Source organism: Ciconia boyciana, chromosome 12, assembly GCF_034638445.1.
Source record: "Ciconia boyciana chromosome 12, ASM3463844v1, whole genome shotgun sequence".
NCBI lineage: Eukaryota > Metazoa > Chordata > Aves > Ciconiiformes > Ciconiidae > Ciconia > Ciconia boyciana.
In genome coordinates this window covers 20,919,445-20,933,245 of record NC_132945.1, presented here as the reverse complement: position 1 = coordinate 20,933,245, position 13,801 = coordinate 20,919,445, and the positions used below count along the sequence as shown (strand labels likewise).

General features: G+C 48.3%; 1 protein-coding gene across 4 annotated transcripts in view; it reads left to right on the top strand.

Moving 5' to 3' along the window:
• Nucleotides 1-7,112: 7,112 nt before the first annotated feature.
• Nucleotides 7,113-13,801, top strand: part of CAPN6 (calpain 6) — a 73,056-nt gene continuing 66,367 nt past the window's right edge. For 3 of the 4 annotated variants that reach the window (XM_072877274.1, XM_072877273.1, XM_072877271.1), the window contains exon 1: nucleotides 9,250-9,403. The gene's annotated coding sequence lies outside the window, so the exon portion shown is untranslated. Of the gene's footprint in view, nucleotides 7,236-9,249; nucleotides 9,404-13,801 lie in introns of those variants that run through there. The other variant, XM_072877272.1, reaches the window with a different exon arrangement.

Here is a 13,801-nt window from a genome sequence, read left to right as displayed (position 1 = left end):
TCAGCCCTGTATTCGCAATCTTGCTGATACGAGTAATGCTCACCTGGGCTCTGCACAACCGGACTCCTTGTGTTATAAGGTCTCCATAAGATTATCAACTGTTTGAGTGTGTGTAAGGGAGCAGGAGTGATGTTTTAGGGAGCATGATTCCAATTACTGTATACACACCTTTGCCACGGAAAATAACAATAATCATTCATTGTTAATCTGTATTTTTTATTCACAAGTAGGTCTACCGAATTTAAAAATTCTCATCAATGTTTTACATAAATCTGCTCACCCTGAGATGCCAGAAACATTCCACTTCAAAATGACTGTGACTCTGCTTCTCCCGAATCTGCATGTATTAAATGATGCAAACATTTTGGTTCACTTTATATTGCTTTTCTGGGGTTATACTGTAGGGTAGTAAGGCACTGAGTGCCCCAAACTCCACCGATGTGTCTGGGGGTGAAAAGCAGGAAAGATGTTGCAAAATATGTTTATCTTTGGGTGGTATAAGCAGTCATCAGGAACACAGTTACAGTGACGTGGTCACAGCCTGAAACCAGCAGGAAAATGGGAGACTGCAAAGCCTTCAGGGAAGCACAGCTCACTGAAGGAGACAGGGTGCTGGCCCTGCGGTGACATTCCCTCCCCGCTCCCGTCCAAACTCCAGTGTCCAGGCCATCAGCTACAGCTGGGTTTTACTGGAGTGATTTGTCATTGTGAAGAAGCACCTTCTCCCAAGGACAGAGAAGCACCTTCTCTCTCCTGCTTTTCTCAGGACAGAATCCACCAGCCAGGCCACCAGTGCGGTGCAAGGTGGTGGTAAATGTGCGAGCCAGTAAAGGATGCCAAGTAAGTCAAATCCGCTGCTTGCTTGTGCTGGAAACCCATTTATTTTAAGCATAGGTCTTCCCACAGTTGGTGCACCCAAACGAGTGTTGGCAGTCGAACAGCTGTTTGGAAAAGATTTGAGTTGTTTCTTCTGACAACTGCGCTCCAGCCACGATGCGTGTGTCATCTTCTAATTTAAGTGTTCAGAGTGTGCTTTTAGCACCCACATACAGTTATGGGAAGTGCCATTAAGCTGGTTAAACCTCTATTCTTTTAGTCACCGTGAGAGAGTGACAGCCAGGAAGGCAACCGGAGCTGAGGAGAAAAAGGTTATTTCCGAAGGTCCTGGGCAACACGTCAGTTCGGTGACACAGGCTGCCGCTCACAGCACTGAGGTTTCACAGCAGGTTTACTGCTTTTAATGGTATGTGGAGACCGAGGAGGATTTTAGATCACTGGAAATGATGTTCAGCATCTGCGTTCAGATCTTGGTCTTCTTGAGCCCAGGGCAACAAGTCATGAGCTTGACCATTAAAAAGTTTCTCTCAGAGGTTGTCACCACAGGCTGGCTGCTTGCTGCTCTCGAGACAACACACCAGTCAGCGTTTGTCCACCTTCTAAAGCAGAGATGTCCAAAGGGATACGAGCATTCATAACTACAGGGAGATCCTCCGGAGAGCTGTGAAAACACATTGGTGGTCTAAACACCCCAGCGGCACCACTTTAATTATATCACTGCTTTATCAGTCCCATTAGGCTGACCTGCATCTTTAGTTGCCTTAAGAGCTTATGAAAATCTGGACATAGGAGGCGTGACTGAGAGCCTGCGTACATCGTACAGCGTGACACAGTGCAGAGATCTGAGCCGCGCAGCACCGGCTTGGCTCTCGAAGGCAGCAGGGCTCCCTTGCAGAGCCAGTTGCTGCAGCACTGCACTGATGTGACCTTGGTGCCTTTGGGACACAGGGTAGGATCACTGCAAGACTGCTGAGGCTCTTGGAAGAGAGCACTAGAGCAACCAGAAAGACCTTCTTCCCACAAGCAATATGATCTCTTAGGGTTTTCAATTGCTGGTGGAACAGGGGAACTCAATTGCTCTTTTTGGGGGCGGCGGGGCGGACAAAGATGCCATTCTCTGACATGTACGGCCCCAGCTTTGCTGAAAAATAAGGCAGTGAAGCCAAACTGAGCTTGTATTAGCACAGTACAGCAGCCTGATTGTAATAACCAGAAAAATTCCCACTGAAGATGCATACACAGCCAAATCTGTAATCAGCCTGTAAATTATGATTCTTGCTATACTGCCTAGAAAGGTGACCAGCATCTACAGCAGGATGCAGCAATAAAACCTTGATTTTAAATTAACAGATTACCAGCCTGGCCTTTGGAGAACAATGCATTTGTGCACCCAGGAAAGACAACCTTTGGAAGATGCTGTTCTGTCACAAATCGTTCATGCTTTAATTAAGAAGTCCTCATCAGGGAAGAAGATAACTGTGAGATATGTGAAGGGAGGAACACACTTGATCTACAATGAAATTAACTCTCAAATGAGGTCGCCCACCCATGTACTACTGTGCACATGCAGCAGGAAGATGAGCCAAATGCAGTGAGATGAGGCCAAGCTTTTGTAGCTCTGCAAATGAATAGGTTGTCCTTTGGGTGAGGAGGGGAACCGAAAGGGGAAGCAGTGCAGTTACACGCTGGAGAACTTCAGAATAAGGGCAAATGTGTCCTCCCGTGCCCTCCTCACAGCTCCTTTTAAAGGACAATTTCCTTATGCTAGTGTCTCATGACAAAGTACCGTGGAACAGGCTCCCAGGCACCCATGGGCAAGTACAGCATCCCCCTCATGGCTTATTCCATTAAAGCAGAAACTAAAAAACACCTTTCTGTCCCCTTGACACAGATTTAGACACAGAAAAACAAGCCTGCCCTTAACATCCTTAAATCTTTAAATCTAAATGACTCAAGATATTCTGCTGCTGGTCAGAAAAGTAGATCAGCTGTGACTTTTAAAAATGTCAGGCAATAGCACTAGGAAAAGAGTAATTAGACCAGTAGGCTACAACTCAGGAGAGCTCATTTCAACTCCTGATGTGGACACAGGTTTCTGTGTGACCTGGGGAGTCACCTAGGGCCATGGCCAAAACACAGGGCAGATGCCCAAAGTGGGCTTAGAATTTCTTTGGATTTCAGGTGCCAGCAGGAAGGATAATCACTACTCCAGACTCTGTGTAAAGAGTTTCACATGTGGAACTAGAATAGCTGCTAAGAATTACCAGCACCCGAAATCACCAGCACTATCAGCAGCAGAGTTGGGATCTGAAACTGCAAGAAGACAGGCCTTCATTAAATAAAAAAAAAGGCATTATGTGGTCAAGTGTTCAAGGTAAAACCTCACGGGCTCCAAAGCAGACGTGAATTGCAGTGAGCATTGCTAGGGCAATGTCGCAATGGGGAAAAGTGAAGCGCGCTGCCCTGGGCCTTTTGCCCGGGAGCGCAGTGCTGCACCGCACGCTCCGGAGCGGCTCAGACGACGTTCCTGCAACAGCAGCATCCCACAGACCGTGAGTGACAGAGCAAACGTGACCGAATCCCCTTCCAACTCCTCCTAATGTTAAACGAGGCTTTGATTTAAGCCTGTTTCAGAAGGGCACCACTCCTAGAGACCTCAGCTGCTCAGATGGAGAAGGGAAAACAGTTCAGCCTGAGACCTTTTCTCATGACCCTGAGACAGGCAGGGCTTTATCCAAATCCCACCGAGAAACAAGAGTGCTACAGGCAATGTTTTAAATATTTAATGTTTACACAACACTCAGAATACAAATGGCAATTCAAAGAGAAGGGAACTCCTGTCTTCTGTAAGCTCCTCGGGCAGTTTTCTCTTCATGTGTGTTTTTCAGCATGATTGACGCCTGCCTTCACAAATGGTAAATGGCAGCGTATCACGGTTCCTGCGCGCCTCCAAGAACATCTGTCCCGCTGCCTTTCTGCAGGGCCCTCGCTGCCCGCGTGAGCTCCACACCCCCACGGAGAACAACTGCCACGCCACTCGTGGGGAAAAACCTGCCTCATCCTTGGGACCACAGGAAGGCAAAGGGACTTGCCCAAGGTCACAGTCGGCTGTGGGTGGAAGAGGACCCAGCCTCTTCCTCCAGTCCCTGCGCCATTCTCCTCTCCGACGCTGCGGGGCACGGCCTGCTCGCACAGACCGTGCCCGCGCCCCAGGCCCAGGCTGAGGTGAACTCAAGGGCCACACACGGGGGCTATCCTGGCCCTTCCTTCACAAGGCAGGCGACTGGCGCTGCCCGCGGCGCCCAAGGGGCCCACGCAGAAGCAGCGGCCCCTGACGCCGGGTGCCCGCAGCCCCGCGCTCCCCAGCGCCGCTGCGCGGCCACCACGAAGATGGCGGCGGGCGGGGCCGCGGGCGGGGCCCGGGGCGGGGCGGGGCCTCCTCGCCTGGCGCCAGCGGCGGCTCGCGCAGCGTTGGGCGAGGCCGCCACCTAGCGGCCCGCGGCGGCGCCGCCCGGTCAAGGGCCCCGATGCGGGCGGCGGGAAGGCGCGCCGTCACCCTCGGAGACCAGGCTCGGGGCCGGGGCCCTCGATCGCCCTCTCCGGGCCGTGGAGCTCTTCCCGAGCCCCGGCTGCTGGGCCGCCCTAGGCAGAACGCCGCCGGTGGCAGGGGCTGGGGCCGGGCCGCAGGAGCGGCTGTCGAAGGGACTGCTCCTGCAACCGCGGTACTGAGCGCTCTCGGGCAGCAGGGAGGTGATGAAGCTGCGAGCAATGTCCTTGATTGACTCCCAGCTGCTCAGAGTTTCCAGCTGGGAAGGTGTGGGATGCCCCACCCAGTCGCCCACCCAGAGCTGAAGGGAAGCCCCCTCAGCTCATCCCTCCCTGATCCTGCTTCCAGTCAGGGCGCCCAGCATGCGCCACGTGCCCTCGCCTCCGCGGAGGAGACGGGGCCTGCAAGGCCTTGCCTGCTCAGAGAGGTGGTGTCGGTGCGTGCGACAGGCTGTGCCTCTCTTCAGGGCCTTGCAGGATGCAGCCAGAGTGCTCCATCCGTGAGCGGAAAGCCGGTTTCCTCACAGTGCTGAGTAACTGTTTTGTTGCTGGGGTCTGGGGGAGAGCTGGGCTCTGAAGGGCTGGTAGGCAACCCAGGCTTGTGTCTGCTCAGGGAAGTCCTGGGGCCATTCCCTCAGGCTGCATCTGCTCTGGAGCCATGTTCCTCTGCTCCTCCAGTCTCCTTTCCCCTCATGACCAGCCTGCCTGAAAAAGAACTCCAAATGCCCGCTTCAAATCTTGCTCCTCCAGGGAACCTGAGAGATGGCGATGCTGCCTTGTTATTCCCTACTTCCGTTAAAATAATTGTTGTCTCTGAATTGCATAACTGGGCCTTTTATTTCTCAAGGTTTAGAAATTTTTCTTATGATTGTGGTTAAGGTAGTTGGGGGATAAATCCTGCCCTGTATGCTCAGTGGGCAAAAAAGCTTCTCTGACAGCTGTAGCCAGGGGCAAAGCACAGCCCCTTCCATGCCCTCTGTTTTAGGGGTTGTCTTCTTTTACTCAGTGCTGTGCAGAAGGTTCACTGCCAGCGAACCACAGTCTGGGACTGATCCCTTACTCTAATCCCTCCTGTCATTTATGCTATGGAAGAAAGTATGAGGGAACCTATTATCCCAATCCGGAGATGCGAGGGATGAGTGATGCAGAGTCAAAATGCTGGTTTTGAGCAGAATCAGACCTTGGCTGGATACACAACTCTGAAAGTTTTTTGTGAATCTTGGTTAGTTTTCAGATTCTGCCTCTTGGGCTCTTCTCTGTACAAAACTGCTTAAATTAGAAAGAGTAGAGTAAACATGTAGGATTTAAGTAGAATCTCTGCTGGAAACCACCTAATGTTTTATTAACAAATTGCCCCATGAAATTAAGTGAATAATAGATGAATGTAGCTCTGGTGGGACAGAAGAACCTGACAGTGGAGTGTGTTTGCAAGGTGATGGGCAGGTTGCAGGCTTCTGTGATAAATAGTCATGAGTGGGGCAAAGCCACCTGGACACCTTGCATAATAGCTCTTCTGACAGGCAGGAGAACAGCTATTGGAGCAAAGCAATCTGGAACTGGACTGAACTGTGGAACCAAAAGTCCTTTGTCATGAAGAAGACCCTGCTATTGCACCCTTCTTTGCAAAGAGAGTGTTTCCATATGAGTAGCTCTCCTGGATCAGGGTTGGGTGGGAAGAGAGGGACCATGCTTGGTTCTAGATAGCAGGATGCTGCAGATAGATACTGAATGAATAAAATGGGCTGGCTTTGGACCATAGCCTGTTCAAATTCTGCTGCTGCCACCAGCTTTGGGCATAATTCAGGCTTTTACGATCTTGCTAGTGTTTGCCTTGTTCAGACCTTAGAGATACGGCAGCCCCAGCAGAGCCGAACCAGGGAAATGTGCTACATTTACTGCTTAGGAGGAAGGGTCAAGTTGCTCCCAAAGGAACAGCTTCTTGTCTAATCACCACAGTTCATTTATTCTAGTAGCCACAATTAATGCTGACACCCACTAGCATCCTTATTTGGGACACCTTTTAACCACTTTAGTAACTGTTCAGAACTGCTGCCCATTGCCTTCGTAAGCCCATAGCTCTTTTGTGTATCCTGCTATCAAACCTTCTCCTGACAGCCCTGCAGGAAGGCAGAGCCAGAGGACACTGCCTGGGTCAAAACAGCCCCTCGTCATCTCTGGCAGCTATGTAATAAACTGCGTGGTTGTAGCCCAGAGCTGTGTCCTCTCCACAGCTGTGAGTGGGTCTGCGCTAGGTCTGTGTGGGTCTGCTCGGCGCAGCTGGCAAAGCACTGCTGAGGCCATGTGCTGCAGCCAGGGCTGTGCTGCCCCGGGAAGGCCAGTGTGCTGCAGGGGGGTGAGAAGTGGTTCCTGTGGCTGGACTCAAAGACTGAGGGGTGTTGGAGTTGCTTGTGGATGCAGGGTTGTGCGGAAGGCCAGGTGTCCCCTTGTAGGGGAGGGCATGCATTTACGGAGGTAGGGATGGGTTCTGAGCATAGGGGCAGAGCTAGGTGCTGAAGGTACAGATGTGTGGGAACCACTGCCTTGTGAAGGAGCAAGTTCTGTTTTTTCACTTGTGCTGTGATGTGTCTTTACATAACAGGCCAGCTCTGGGCTCTTGTTTGCCTGCTGAGGGTGCAGACATGAGTCAGGTTTGGAAAGCAGCAAGTCTAGAGCAGAGGAGAGTGTGGGGGGTGTTAGCAGGCTGTGCAAGACAGCAATGAGGAAATGGGGGACACCTGGAGATGCAACACAGTCATTGATGTAAACCAGCCCAGAGGGAGTGTGTGGTGATGATGCTCAGGACACCTCCAACGGGGAGGCTAAAGGCTGCTGGGAACATCCAAGGATTTCAGGTACTATGTTGGAAGGTTAAACTGTCCACAATAAGTGAGACCTCTTTCCAGACCCCAGCGGTATATGTGAGCATGTCTCTTTGAATACTTTGGTGTAGCCCCACTGAATTACAAGCTTTTTCTGCCATGGTTCTGCAGTGAGACCAGAGCTGTCTGACTGCCCTTTGTTGCTGCCTGTGTGGCTCATCTTGCTGCCTGTTTAAAGGAATTCCTGTTTCTGACAGGGCTTCCAGCAAGAGCTCCTCCTCAGCCTGGGTAAATTGCATGCAATTCCTGGATTACACCACCAGACTTAATACTCATATGAAAAAGTACTCGTGATTTTGTTCCACATGGGATCAAAGGCAGCCACTGAGAGAACAGGTCTATATAAGCTGTGAATATTTATTATCAGCTCGCAAAAAGTAGAATTTTGTTGTACTCACATGGGATTTTTCATGTTCTTCCCTCAACTGTGCAAATGAATCACTGCGCATGGTATATGTAGGCAGACGTCAGCTTTTTATATGGCTTAAACTCTGGTCTACTTGCTCAATCATTAATTGAAAACACATGGCTTTAGTATGTAGGGCTTTTTTACTCATTAAATGGTAAAACTGTAGTGGCAGTTTCCAGGGACTTTCTGTCCAAATTTCAGCATGCCTTCAAAAGGAAGTTGGATAAGTGCTTTATGGGAGAGCAAACAGTCCTGCAGCGAACCTTGCAGTACAGAAATTTATGATACTACTTCACACTTTGTCTTCAGAGTGTTTTCTGGATGTAACTCATCCCCTGAGATCCAAACTCCTTTAGGCAAATAGGAGATTTGCTGAATAGCAAGGTTTGGGAGAAGGAATGGACCTATTTGTAAACTTAGACCAGTTATGCTAAAATAAGGAGGAATAAATGGAGGGAGCAAATTGGGAGAACATTTAAAACTACTGGTACAAATTAAATTTTGTAATGTATTTTGAAATGGTTCTTGTTCAAAAATTGGACTACATTTACTAAAATATAAATAAAAGCCACATAACTGTAAAATAAAGGTGTTATAATTCTCAAATGAGAAAAATTTCATGTCAAATTAATCCAAATGTTTAGGATTTACCCAAAATTAAATTGGGGCTGAGCAGAGTATGGAGGAAAGTTCATTTCACCAAACCCATTTCTTAATGAGAATTTATTTTTGTCCTATTTTTTATTTTGCCACAGCACAGAGAAATGTATTATTTTCTGAGTTCCAAACTGTGTCGTTACCCCCATGAAGCGATATATCTTCCTTTACTAGCACAGGGAGAGGAGCAAGACAGGATGAGTGCTTGAGTGAGGATGGGCAGGTTCGTGACGGATCAGAGAAAAGGAGAGCTGTTCGCAGCGGTGCAGAGCCCAGGAGCAGCTCAGCCTCCTTGGGCTGAGGGACCTCCTGAGGCTGGGGACCTCTGGAGTCTCTTCTGTGGCTCTTCCAGACACGGCTTCTTCATCATTCAGGTTGTTTTCTCCTCCACAAGTGACATGGGAACAGCAAAATTAGGCAGTTCTAGACTGTGAACAGTCAAGCCAGGAGAAAGTACCCGGCAGTGTGGGAGAGCCATCCCTGAGGCTGCTACAGGCTCGCCCCAGCGCTCGGAGTCAAGGGCACAAAGCCACCCTTTGGGTTTCGCTGCGCCGCCTGCTCTGCACAACCCCATCCCGCTGTGAGTCCACAGAAGCCCTGAGCGACTCTTCTCTACGGCCTGGACAGGCTGTTACTGGAAGGGACACGCTGAAGCACGGGCATTGACACTGGCTTTGTTCAAGTGAGGAACAGCGTGCAGCCTAATAAGGAATATAACTTTTTTCATGGTGCACACTAATCTGCCCTGTTTTCCATACAAAAAATGCCTGCAACTCTTGCCAAGCAGCCTCGCCTCATCTCCTTCTTTAAAAGTTCATTCACAGTTAGAGCCACAATTGCAGCTAACGAACAGTTTACCGGGAGTAAACAAGGCTCCGCATTTTGGGTCAGCTCGGAAGGTTTCCTGGTGTCCCTGTGACTCACCACTGGAAGGGTCATCCCGAAACACACCCCCCTGGTGATGTGATCTTGGTACAGTCCAAAGAGTTTCAGGTTAAGAAGCCGAGGAGATCTTTGTTTGCAGGAGTAATTTTGGAGTTTGATGTGCCTCAGAGCAGGGACAGACCTCAGCCAGGTAAGTGCCAGAGGTAGCCTGTAAACTGGTATTTACTTGATTTGCACCTTTATCACCAGGATGAAAACTCTCTGTATTTCTAGCTAGGAGCACTTCAGCCAGCACAGTGAGAAAATGCTTTTGTCTCCTGCAGTAATGTACGTTTCTTTCAGAAAGTCACATCTCGACTGTATGCTAACTCTGAGCCAAGCGCTCATTGTGATTTATTGCAAAAGCATGGTTGCTCTCATTTCTTCTGGGATAACCAGTCTAACGCTAGTCTTCTCTCTACAGGCATCATTAACAGTTATACAGAATAAAGGGGCCAGACTGATAAAGTATGATTTGATCTCAGTGCTCATATAATTCCATTCTCCATACTGTCTCTGATCTTCCAAAATCCTTTCAGTTCTCACTGTGGATTCTTTCATTGTGAAATTCAAGTGGGTATTTTAATTTTTGTTGTTGTTCTTGTGAAGGAGAGACTTTTATACTGTGTCTAAAATAATAGATAAGTGCATACATAAAATAATGGAGTGGCCTGATAGAGAGTTACCCATTAATTTGCAATCGTGGTCTTTTTTTAAACTAACTTTTATGAAAAGGCAGAATGAAGAGATACTGAAATTCTGAAGAAAGTTGTTCCCTGTGGTTTCAGCACAAAAGCTTGGCTTGAATGAATCAACTGACATTGCTGTTAGCGTTTTCTTTAGAGCTTGTTACATATCACTTGACTTGGATTAATGTTAATTGTAACAATTGGCATCTAACATACTAAATTACTTTTTTAAAAAAATTCAGAACGGGAATGGTATCTCTCTGTAGTTAGCTGCAAACCTGTCTGGTCTTGAGGCTATAGTGGAATCCACTGAAGGTCAAGTGTGTTTGAAGTATGCAGACACCTGTGCACTTTGGAAAATCCTCTCTGCCAGCATATCCTTAAAAATATGTCCCCTAGCCACTTTGCATCTTCACTAAAAAGAGAGACAGTATATTAGTTTAGCTAAAGCATCAAGCTGTACTAAGATGGGATCCTGTGCAATATACACGGCCCGAAACAGGACTCCCTTTCACTAGAGAAACAAAGTGGCAGCATAAAATGAGCAAATGGCAATTGCTGTCCTGAAACAGAAATGACCACCCCGAGTACTTGCTTGTTCTGAGTCCTGTTGGAAAGATAGCACGTGCTCGCACTGCTGGTGCATGGTTGTTTAGAAAAGCATTTTAATCTTGCTTGTCAACTGCAGGCAAATGTGCACGCGTTGATCTGTAGTGCTGTATATCATCCTTGTACCGTCACCCTGGCTGCTCTGGGAGCCAGAGGCCCTCAGAGTCCAGATGTGCGGAGAGTTTTGACCTTCTGAATGCTGGCTGTGATCTAGCAAGGGACTTGAGCATCTGCAGTGGGGACAGAGGCAAAACGCTGGGGCCTTTTAAGGCTAAGATGTACTCTAAAAAACTTGACTCAAGCTACTGCTTAATGCCTAAACTGTTAAGAGCCACATATGCCTATAGCTCGTGCAGTTTGTATGCCCTTAACTTAGTACATGCTCAATACAACAGAGCTGCTCGGTGCACTGTGGATTTCCAGTTGTGGCTGCCAAACAAGTTGTGCCTCTGGCTGAGCCCCTCGGGGTCTTGGTGCAAGAGGCCTTCCAGCAATTTGCTTGTTATGTGTGGACAGGACCAAGAGGCACACAAAACAGTTGCAAAAATCCCCACTTTTCTAGTTTGGTTGAAAGCAGCGGGGCAGCATGTGCTGCTTTTTGACAGCAGTAGCCTCTGCCTGAGAGCACTCACCGAGAAGTAATTCTCTGTTCGGTGTGAGCAGAGTCAGGCCGCTGGTCCCCCCTCGGGGGACCGACCTTGGCACCCAGCCGCAGCCCGTCCTGCCGCAGGAGTGCACAGCTGGGGAAAGGTGAGCTGGGAGCGTGGCTGAGCTCAGTCCTCGGGAGTCTGGTCCTTACAGCATTTAGTTGAATCAAAGGAAAGGAGCCCTGGGTTTTTTTCTCTGCTTGCAAAGATCTTTAAGCATTTTAGCCATTGAAGGTTTCACCTGAAACTGATCGGTTGGAGGCAAAAGTCTGCTCTGCTGCTGACTCCACTCCTTTTAAAATCTTTGCCTTTGCCCAAGGGGAGAGAGAAAATGGTTAAAAGCTATTTCACAGGCAGCTACACGGGGATAACCTCTCACAGAAACGGCAAGGAGGGGAGAGAGGGAGTAAAGCCAGAGTTTACCCTCTCTGAGTGCGTTCTGCCAGGACTTCAAGTGGTTTTGACCATGAAATCAACATTGTACCGCTGAGTAATCCCATGCACACATGCATGTTGATTTCGCTCCGTTTTCAAGCTGAAAAGATCACATACACCCCTGACCATGAGCCCTACAAATTTGGCCTCCTTCTGCTCGTGCCAGATGGAGTCCTTCCCCCTTGGGCAGAATCACCTGTAAGCGCAGCTTTTCTCAGCCGCTGTTTGCTCCACCTGTCCAGCCCCAGCACCGTCAGTTCATGCCCCTGAACACCGGAGCGGCCGTGCTTCTTACTGTTGGATGGGGGGGCTGCAGCACGCAGCTAGCCAGCACCTCGCACCCCAAAGGGCTGCGGAGCATTTGCAGGGCATGAGCCCTGACTCCAGCACTCCCTTCCTGAAGGGTAAGAACGGGCTTGCATATTATCTCACCAGGAACTGACTAGAAGAGAGGTGGGAGCGAGAACAAACTGTGAAAATCAATGACAGGGTTCCTGGCGGAGCTCCTGCTGAGCTCCTGGTCTTATGGGAACAGCAGGCTTGGTCCTGAACCGACACCCACGCTCCTGAGCTGTCTTGCTTGGACAGAGGCTTTGCAGTACAAACTGCATTCTGGCTCCCAGCTAAAGTGCTATAGAAAGTCTCTCTGTCCCAGTGAGACCTGAAAGAAAAGCCTGGTTAAGCACCATGATGTTGCAGTGCAAGTGTTGTGATTACTTTTATTGTAGTAAAGCTTTGGTTTGTAGCCAGATGATTCTGCCAGTCCTTGATGCAGTCCGTGAAAGTAAACAGGTTGTGGCCAGTCCTGTTCCTGGTGTCAGTTAGTCTCCCCTGCATTTCTGCTCAGAAGTGATAGGATATGGGCAGATATTCTCAGATGAAAATATGTGAGTTTTCCTCTCTCAATGTGAATGCTAAGTATGGCAAAGCTGCACAGCGGAACAATGTTGGCACCTTCCTCTTTCTATGAGAAGACAAATGCTTGTGTCTCCTTCCCTTAGCCAGTTCTCGAGCTGAGCTAGACAGAGAAACCTTTATATGCCTATTAAAGTACTGAGTTACAGAGGCCATAAAATAGTCAAATTAACCTCATTTTGTTGAAAAATTCCAAAACTGGATGAAAGAAGAGCTAATGCTGCACAATCATGGTATGCCCAGAGCATGCAATAAAACTTGGTGTTTCATCCAAGCAGGGAGAGTATTGCCATCCAAAACAACTGAGAAGCCCTGGGACCACGGTCATTAATACTGGACAGGGTGCTATTAAATTATCCTGTGCAGCAAATTTGATCCAAATTGAATATGCTCTTACTAATGCAATTGCATATCCACACAATACAGATTTAACACTGACTTCATACTTTTATATTGGCTTATGCAGAAGAAGAGAGGATACCCAATCCAGCATAAAGACTCCCAGTGCAATTAGTGTCTTGAAGTGTTTGAAGAATTTGAATGAGTAAATTTCTCCAGTAGCAATGCTCTGTATTATGGGCAGTGATACTTCTGATGTATCGGTAGCAGTGGAACAGCCAAGATCATGAAACCACAGTGTATGTGAAGTGGAAGCTTTTCAACTGCTTTAAATTCCCTTGCGCTCTTAAGACATTTGTATTTGCAAAGTCACTGCTTTGTAAGGACCTGTGATCAGTCTGCACAGGAAGAGAAGGCAATAACCTTTTCCAGCTGGAGCCCTGGAAGTGCCTTTAATTAGTTTTACAGAAAACCAGTCCAGTGTAATTTAAAGCTTTTGGCTGCAGGGCTGCTTTTTTGGAAGCACTCACTGATTTGATTGCTCTGAAGCAAGCTATGAGTTTGGAGAGAGAGATGTTTGGGAAAATAATAAACTATGTTTGCAAACAGTTAAATACTTGAGTCCCTGTTTTGCTGTCACAGTCCAAACAGTGGCTTTGAGGTTTGGTGGTAAGTCAGTATTGAAAGAACAGAGTTTAGAGTTGGGAGATTTTTGTGCGTTGACAAGACAGGCACAGAACTGCAGTTACAAAAGAGAAACCCAAGAACCAGGTGTTGGTTGTTATTATTATTGGTAAGGCTACTGTTTGCAGGAAACAAAAGCAAGCTTGGTACCTGCAAATGGATAATAATCTTAAAGCCGGGATGCTACCCCAGAGCACAGCACATGCTGTGTGTATCCTTTCTGGCATCCCT